This window comes from Trachurus japonicus, unplaced genomic scaffold, assembly GCF_045865225.1.
Source record: "Trachurus japonicus isolate A0001 unplaced genomic scaffold, Traja_1.0 AP030061.1".
In the NCBI taxonomy this organism is placed as follows: Eukaryota; Metazoa; Chordata; class Actinopteri; order Carangiformes; family Carangidae; genus Trachurus; species Trachurus japonicus.
Window position 1 is genome coordinate 1 of NW_028220194.1, and position 8,058 is coordinate 8,058.

Here is an 8,058-nt window from a genome sequence, read left to right on the forward strand (position 1 = left end):
ACACTGTAAAAAATGTCCGTAGAAATTACGGTAAAAAACTGTCAAATAGCAACAGTAAAATACCGTAAAATCAAAAATAGTATATCACTGTAGTAAATACACTGAATTACCGTAAATCAAGATACAGTAAATAACTTTAAATTTTACGGTCTTACTAAGTAGAAAATATGGAATTTTACTGTGAATGTTGTAAAAAGTTTGCAAAATTCACGGTAAAATACCATAATGTCACAAGCGTGTAATTACCCTAAAATTGACGGTATCATTCTGTCTGAATTACAGATTTTGCTGGTGTTTACGTTTAAATTTACGGTACACAACCATTAAATCATACCATCATTTCTATAGAAAGTAGAATGTTAAAAAGTATGGTAGGGCAATACATCAGGACAGGCTGTGGTCACGTGGGCATTGTTCGGGTCGATGCGAAGCACTTAATGCAATAGAAAAACTACATGTTGTCAAAACACAGTGAATTAAGATAAGATTAAGATACTAAGTCAAAATAACATGTAATAGCCTATATGTAATATATATTTCAGAATAAATGTGCAAACATGGAGTTTAGACATATATATTTTTTAAAATACAAACATCTCTATTGTACAATTTAGTCTCCATAACATACACACAGTAAAAAAAAAAAAAAAAAAAAGAAGTTTGAGTCAGCTCTGGCTTGGGTGACCCACAGGTGACCCAGCAGCGAGTAACCATAGTAACCCATTTGTTGGGTCAACGGTTGGTTTGCTGCGCGCCACCAAGATCCGTTATTTTTGGCCGGAGCGCCGTTACAACCTGGTTACAACCAAGCTGCTCTGTGGTCAGCCAAAGACGACATAAGTAAAGTGGATTAATTTTATTTTTGATGGAAATGCCCCAGCTTCAGTCTGCAAAAAAGTCTGACTGCTTCAGCAACGAGTGTCGGTGGATCGGACTGGACTTTCTCAGGTTGGATCGATACCAACTGTCCGTGGAAAAGCTACAGATGAACTGTAAGTATTTAAAAATAAGCATGGTTTGTGTTACTTTGGCCGTTTAGCACATGAGCTAGGCTAACGCTAACGATGGCTAGGCTAACGCTAACAACCGTTATCGATTGTTATGCTAATACAGCTAACGGTCGTTATGCTAACGCAAACGGTCGATCGTTAAGCTAATAACGCTGACTACTATAGCATGAGACTGTAGCATGAGAGACAGGACCTGAGAGTAACCAGAGTTTTTGTGTTTTCTAATCAGAGTAAAGTATGTGGAAGCTAGCACATGGAGATAGACGGTCTGAAGAGGAGCCTTGCTCTCATGGAGGTGCAGAAGTTCCTAATGGAGGCCAACATCATTACTGTTAAGGTAAAGTTATGTGTTAAGTTACTGTGTTTGTGTGGAAGAGGAAAATACACCAGCCTAAAACTGCCTTGTTCAGATATCCATGTAGTTACTTCTGTCCATTATCATTATTACTGAAGTGTTACATGAGTTCATTTTGTGTTCAACATATATATTTGTACAGAACCATCCCATCCTTAGTTGTACACATTTTTAACACTACAAAATCATTTTACCTTCTCCTCAGCATGGTGCAGCTGGAGAATGCAAGGCAGCCTACTTTGCAGGAATGTGGCATGGCCAGTACATCTTCAGCGTTATCAACACTCAGCTTCAGTGAGTACATTTAAATTGATAGGCTTCTGAACTGGTGCTGCCATTAAATGTTTTTGTTTCTTCATACCTGTCAAATATTTACATGGCCACATCAATAATTATGTCTCCCATTTATGTCTACTACCCTATTATCTGGAGTTCCTTAAGGATAAATCCTCGGAACTATCCTTAAAAAAAACATCAAAATCACTGATTCAATGTCAAATCCAAAGGATTGTGTGTTTTCAGCTGTAGCCTCCACAGTTTCTCCCTCAATCTCTCTTAATCTATTAGATCTGCTAAATCTGTTAACTGTTTTAAGCGCCTCCTGAAATCATATTTATTGGTTGGCCTTTCTATTAGATTTTTTAAACCTACTCTTCATTCACCATTTATTTTTTTTATGTTCCAACTTTTATTAATGTTTTGTTTGTTGTTGTTGTTGCTGCAGGAAGCACTTTGCAACAGTGTGCTATATAATAATAATTATCATTATCATTAACAATGTTTTCTTTGTTGTCTTTCTTTGTCTGGTTGCAGAGAGGTTCATGCCAGTCCACAGTAAACACCTGATTGAAGACTGCTGGTGAATTTTCAAGCAGGAATGATGACAACACCTGCCCAAAGTTCCAGTTTCTTCAACATTGTACCATGTCTGAATGAGACTCTGTCCCACCTGTCTTCAGTCAAGTCTGGACCCAATGACTCAAACACCAGTCTTGTCAAGGCTAATTAGAGGTAAGCAATGGTTTATGTCAGTGTAGCAATGAGTAGATGCAAGCACAACTCAAACTTCACTCAATCGATCTCCCACAAGTGCACGGTGCCAACAGCTTCATACAAACATACAGTAGAAAAAAATCAGTATTACAGACAGGATTCAGGATTTAGGCTGCAATTCGACAAGGGTGAAACAAATACTGATGATCATTTAGTCCTGAAAAGTGACAGTTTCTACCTTTCACACTAATACAATAAAATAAATGAAATACTCCTGATGACCTGCAAAACTATATTCCAGAGTGCTGGTTTCATTCTATGTATAGCTCATTGGAGCTCAGTTTAACAACAGAAGGCTGAATTTATCTCTGTAGGCACCATGCTCAGGCACTGCATCAATCTAACCTTTGCTTTGTTTCTGTTTTCTGGCTGCAGAGAGGATCATGCCAGTCTACAGTGGACACCAAATGGACAATATATGAGTCTTCAAGCAGAACTGGTGACTGCTGGATGCTTTAAGTTCCAGTTTCTTGAACACCATGTATATGTTAAGAGCCCTCTTCAGCCAAGTCTGGACTCAGTGACTCATTAGTGTTGATCAACACAGGGCAAACGGCTCCTTTTTTCATTATGTTTATTTCTTCTATCATGGACTATCCTTCTTCATATGTATGGACACACACTGTCTTTTCAAGATGTCAACACTGCCTTGTGAGTATACTGGACAAGTTCTGTTTTCACAGAGAATGTGTATATGCAAAGAGAGGTTCTTAAAGTTTATCAATTATAGTCTGTACTTTGGTTTACAATGGGCTTAAAGGACAATTCCAGGCAAATTCAACTCGGGGGTGTATTTTCCTATAATTTTAGGTCTAAAAGAAGGAATCTGAAGATTTTCAGTTTAATCGCTCCCGTTTTGCGGTAGTTGCGTCTGTCCCCGCATCGCCACGGCAGCGATGAATGGGAGTGGATGTAAGTTCTGCTGTTTAGGCTGTTTCCAGCCCTCAAAGCCGCAAATTTTTCCCACAGACAGCGTCAGATGGCTACTCAAACATGCACCGAGAAGTTTATTTAAGCAAGCAAGCCGACATGTTTGTAAAACTAGATCTAATTCAAAGTCTCCCGGAGTCTCGCGCGAGACCCAGTTGCCGTGCTCGGTGTGTTCCGGTGCAGTAGGAAAGCTACAGTTTGTGTCATAAACACAGGAATATCAACTCTTTACTTGCTTCAAGTAAAAAAAACTTCTCGGCGCATGTTTGAGTAGCCACCTGACGCTGTCTGTGGAAAAAAATGTACACTTGAAGCAAGTCAAGAGTTGGTATTCCTGTGTTTATGACACAAACGATAGCTCCAACTGCACCTGAATACACCAGCACTGCAACTTCGGGCTCGCGCAAGACTCTGGGAGACTTTGAATTAGATCTAGTTTTACAAACATGTCGGCTTGCTTGAAAAAAAAAATTGCGGCTTTGAGGGCTGTAAACAGCCTAAACAGCGGAACTTACATCCGCTCCCATTCATTGCTGCCGTGGCGATGCGGGGACAGACGCAACTACCGCAAAACAGGAGTGATTAAACTGAAAATCTTCAGATTCCTTCTTTTAGACCTAAAATGATAGGAAAATACACCCCCGAGTTGAATTCGCCTGGAATTGTCCTTTAATTGGTCATTTCCTTTATAATTTACCATTTGCATTTGCTGACTGTAAAATCTACGCCAACAAACTGTAATTCCATTATGTGCTGTACCGTATTTTTTACGGTGAAATTCTGGCAACCACAGCTGCCAGTATTTTACCGTGAATTTTGCAATAAAATACCGTACTATATCTTACAGTTTTACCGTGTTTTTTCACTGATGGACTGTAATTAGGTTTACAGTATATCCGTTATTTTTAAAAGAATTTACCGTAAACAGGTTTATATTATAACCGTTATTTTTACAGCAAATTACCGTAAACAAATAACAGTTCTCTACTGTGAAATTTACGGTTGTCAAAACAGCATACCGTAATGTGTAATACATTGTGACCGTATTTTCTACGGTAAAATTCTGGCAACCACAGCTGCCAGTATTTTACCGTAAATTCTACGGAATTTTTCTTACAGTGTAGCATAACTAATTAGAAAAGACAGAGTGAGAGGAAAAGACTGGCACTCCATGGCAGGACAGAGTGGGTTGAGGAAGAAGGTGACTTTATGACAGCCCTTTGCCGGGGTGGCTCTTGGCCGGATGATCAGGGACAGGCTGACCTCCCACGCAGAATTAGTCATCTCTTTACACCACCTTTCTTTTTTTCCACTAAAGACTCTTATTCAACCTTCTAGCAATCTTCTTTCATGTTGCTGCTTGGCCGCCCAGGCTTCTTCTCCCCCCCCACACACACACACAGTGTCGGCAGCCTATGGACATAATCATTTATTGTTCAAATTTCCACAGGGATGCAGATTAAAGGGGTTAGCTTCTAATTTTCACCATTATCACTGTGTTACTTAACCAAACCACATCAAAGAGACACTTTACTTAAATACAACAGGCTGTCATTGCCAAAGTTAGCTGAGCTCTCTCAAGAGTTCTGTAGTCTATCTTTTCTCTTACAGTAGTGCTTGTTTATTAGGTCTCATTAGCAGCAACTCAAAAAACCACTCTCAGTAGTAGATTAGACATGCTGTGTCATGTGACACAGCTAAGATAGGTTTTCTATGAACCTGCAGACACCATTGGATCACTGATCAATATCCAAATCATGCAGAAACTACTTTACTCTGACAACATGCAGCTGTTCTTTCCTCGTCCACCGTCTGAAATTCGTAATTACACATGCATCATCACATCAGACACCCATTATCATTACCATAGCACACTCAGATAAATCTTCCAAAGTGCATTCCTCTGCAGCTGAGGATTGACTTCTTTCCTTCAAAATCTTCTCCAAACAGTTCCTCACCCACCTTCAGAGTGTCTTGACAGATGTAAATACATGCAAACCAAATGAGCCTCCTTTTGTCATGTCTGTTCATTTTGAACATAATCCAGGATGAACGGCAGAAAAAAAGGGAAACAATCATAAAAATACATGGAGAGGGAAGCAGATAATGAAATACAGACTGATATCAACCCTGGTCTGGTCGGGTTCTTATATACAGTACATGTGCTCTCCTGCCACTCCTTCTCCAGCTCAGCCCCAGTCACATGTGGATGTGTGAAGTCATAATCTGCCTCAAAGCAACACTAATGAGGGGGGAAAGCAGAACCAAACTTGCAAAACAAATCTCATCCTCTTCTCTTTATCTTTATTTCAGTCCCATGAGTCTATTTCAAAACATCTCTGTCTTTTGTAGCCATATTTGAGTTTCCTTTTGGACATGAAAATCCAGTAACAATAAGAAACATATGGCAAACAAATACAAATACAAATTACTTTATTAATCCCCAAAGGGAAATTCATTTGTCAACTCATCGACCATTTGCAGAAGAATAAAAAAGCCTGATGGCTGAAGGTACAAAGGATCTTCTTTCTTCTTTCTTGCAGCGAAGAGAGAGGAGCCGTTTCCTGGTCCATCAAGGTGGCATGAAGTGGATGATCAAAGGTTGTTCAGAATGGCCTCCACCATCTTCAGTGTGCATCTCTCCACCACATCCCCCAGTGAGTCCATCAGGGAAACATGATTGAAGTCAAGTGCCTCAGGATGTTTCATGGAGAACTTTACATGGAACTTCAGCAGTAGCAGTTGGTGGGATGTACACAAGTATTGTTATGATTTGCAAAAATGTCTACTTTCTGAGTCGTCACCAATATCTCCGGCTCATCGCTCTTGATGGGCAGAGAGTTGATGTTTCCCACGATGACCGACAGCAGAAAGGACCCAGTTCATCTCCACTTCCAGGCCTTTAACCCTTGCACCATCAACATGGCAACCACAAAAGCACCTCTTCATCTCAGCTGGAACAGGGCGGCGTCCGCCAGACCTGCTCCACCTCCAGTGAAAGAAGCTCATCTCTACATATCCATAGTTGACAAAATACGACAAAAACATACAAAAACGCAACAAAAATAAAGCAAAGGTTGAAAAACTCAGAGCTATCAGACTTTGCTGTTCCCAGTTGAAGCGCATGTTCTAATGCATTTACTTAGCATGAGGGTGAATGTAACATGCCTGACGTTCAGGAAGGTGTTGAACAGAGTGGGTCAGTGACAATGAAAAAGAGGAGGGGACAGTGAGAGGCTGCTGTGACTCAGCCTTGTCAGGGAAATAAACAACTAAATGCATCATGGGTGCTGACATGATTTTCCACATAGCAGACGAAGCCACAGAAAAACATTAACTCAGGCAACGCTTTATAATTTACTGAAAATGTGTTATTTCAATCAACTCTTCGGAATATCTAATGATGTGTGGTTTTGAGGGTGCATTAGCCAACAGCTTTAAGGTCATATGCTTACACATGTGGGTTACGCAGACAAGGAATAGGCTCCAGCAACCCGCTGATCATGCAGTCAGGGCATATTGATATCACAGCGAGCAGTACGTGACCTGAGCACCTGTTGTGGTGCAATGGACAAGCTGGAAGCTGTGGCTACTGCAGACTTATAATGCCCATAATGAACATGTCACAGTTTATCCGTGGCGAGCTGTGTCCTCAGGACAGGAAATTGGTTGCTGATGGCAGAGGAAGTGAGATGGCAAACACACTGAAGGCAGGAAGGGTGCAGACGAGATGGAAAGAGATGCCAAGGAGAATGAGCTAGAGCGGAGTCACATTCCTACAACATCTGGAAACAATTGAACACACTGGTTAGAAAAGTACACTGGGTGCCTGCACTCTGCCAAGCTCACTCACTCACATGCTGCCATGCTCAACAAAGCCTTTCCACTGTGAACTGTGTGTGACTTGAATGCCTCACGGGATGCAAATAAGCTAAGCAAACAGTGCCACCTAGTGGCCCCTCAGCTGTTGGCACAGCACCTAATGAATCTGAGAGAACGGGCCAGACTGACTGAGGTTTATATGTATGACTCACACAGCCTCCTGTCTGCAGCTGCCAGAGTTAAAACAGATCTGTGAATCAACGCCTCATTAACTTTTAGCTCTAACTCCCCTATTAGTTTGCTTTCATGAGCCAAATCAAGAAACCACAATATGCTTTGAGATAGCTCCTTCCAATACTCAGAAATTCACGTTTATAGAGTTTGGGAGATTTAGCACCACTCCACCATTTTTTCTGTATTTCTCACAGGCCAAACTCATTTTATTCCACAGTAAAGAGTACAGACGCTCTAACTAAAGTTGAATTGTTTAGTTTTATAATATGAGAAAACACATGTTTTGGGGGCATCACAACACAACTCCTCAACCAAGGACTAGATATGAAGAGCCATGTCACTGGAATATTAATGTTGCTGTAATTTAATGAAGCATATTATAGAATTAATTGAAAATGTGCTGTAAAACAGATATCCTGACTTTGAGTTTAAGGAAAAATTCATGGTTTGCATCTCATGTTTCATTTCTTATATAATTCTGTTCTGATGGGTGTAATGATGATTTTGTTAGAAATTAGGCTATAGATGTTTTTGCACAACTGTAATACGTACTTTATGTAGGCCTATTTAGCGGGAATCTCTGTTGGTTATTTTGGAATTGTATTAAAAAAATAGATCTATAAAACATTTTTTGTTGCCAGAATAAAAATTGAA

General features: G+C 40.2%; 1 long non-coding RNA gene across 2 annotated transcripts; it reads left to right on the forward strand.

Annotated features, from left to right (window-relative positions):
• The first annotated feature begins 641 nt into the window (after positions 1-641).
• Positions 642-3,198, forward strand: LOC146960730 (uncharacterized). Of its 2 annotated transcripts, XR_015035380.1 has the most exons (5): positions 642-992; positions 1,240-1,347; positions 1,571-1,659; positions 2,179-2,376; positions 2,794-3,198. It is a non-coding gene; the product is annotated as an uncharacterized LOC146960730 (long non-coding RNA). The 2 variants fall into 2 exon arrangements; XR_015035379.1 differs by lacking the exon at positions 642-992 and having other exon boundaries at positions 1,122-1,347.
• Positions 3,199-8,058: the final 4,860 nt, after the last annotated feature.